The following is a 1,476-nucleotide window of genomic DNA, read 5'->3' on the forward strand; positions in this document are numbered from 1 at the left end:
CCAGAGCTTCATCTAATTCGGAAGCTACTGAATCAGATAATCGAGCAGATTCTGGTGATGATCAAAATGATGATGATGATGGAACAAACGCTCAGAATATTCCTGTTGAAACGTTTGTGGATGATCTTGCTACGATCTTTCCTGAATATTCAGCTCAGCAACCTTGTCCGAATCTACGTTCTTTATCATGTAATGTTGATGAATGTGATGATTATGATCGCATTCTTCAAGATTTATCAAATGAAGGAGAAGATGAGGGAGTTGAAGTTGAAAATGAAGAGAGTTTGAGAGAACGGGAAGAAAAAGAAAATGGAGAGGGTGTGAGTGGAGCAGAAAAAGAAGATCAAGCTCCTTCCCAAACCAAAACACTTAGCCGGACAACTACATCTACTACTGACATTCATGTGTTGAATGTTAGTATTGAAGCAGACATAGCTAGCCCAGCTATGCATTTGCACACCCCTCCTATCCACTCAATTGGTTCTCAACAACCAATTGTTTCAATTTCACATAGGGATTTAGCTCATACGCTAACTACTTCTCAATCGGATAATGTAGTTATTGAAACAAGTAGGTCGCTGCCCCAGCCTACGACTTCGATTCTGTGCACCTCAAGTCTAGAGCCGATACACTTAGGTACACATGAATCAGGAGCATCTGTTGCTCCAAGTGCAGTTCTTAGTGAACTAGGCGGAACGACCGGAGTGATGTCTGTTGACATTTCACGAGGACAGATCGGAAGTCCTACCAATGCTAACATTATGCCAACATTGAATGTAGGCACAGCAGTTTACTCAACTGTTGTTTCAACTGGTATTCTACGTGAACCAGGTGTGAGCTTACCTGACTTTGTGTCAAGGGAATATTTAGACGGCGCCCTAAAGGCTGTTCAAGAAAACTTTGACGCTCAAATCGCTAGTTTGAAGAGATTGTTGAAGGGTAAAGAAGTTGTTGTAGAAGAGCCACCATCTGCGCCATCACCACCACCTGTACCTGAACCATTAGTACCAGATCAACCGTTAGTAAATCAATCGGTGGACGAGCTGAAATCTCTTCTATATGCTAAGTTGATGGCTTCTCAAAGTGAAGACGCTGAAGATGAAGATTTGGTTGGTGTCTTACGCCAACAAATTGATACTAACCCTGTAATTAGAGCCTCAGAGTTCTTGACTTTTCAGGATGTGATTAAAGCTAGTTTTTCTAAAGTCAGTAACTTAATCACATCTCATTTCCAAGATCTGAAACGTTTAATGGATGCTCTTGTTGAAAGGGTATCTATACTTGAAGAAACTTGCAAGTCTCAAGCCACATCTCTTAAACGAAGACATGACGATCAGAATGATCCTGATAGTCATGAGGGGGAGATGAAAAGACAGAGATTGGCTGAGACATCTCAACAAGGTGCAAGGATGGGTGAAGAGTCATTAGCTCAGGACGTAACTGCTGAAGGTTCTGCCCCGGAAACAGTTCGGGAAA

The sequence above is a fragment of the Cynara cardunculus genome (genome assembly GCF_001531365.2).
Source record: "Cynara cardunculus var. scolymus isolate 2C chromosome LG 17, CcrdV1, whole genome shotgun sequence".
In the NCBI taxonomy this organism is placed as follows: Eukaryota; Viridiplantae; Streptophyta; class Magnoliopsida; order Asterales; family Asteraceae; genus Cynara; species Cynara cardunculus.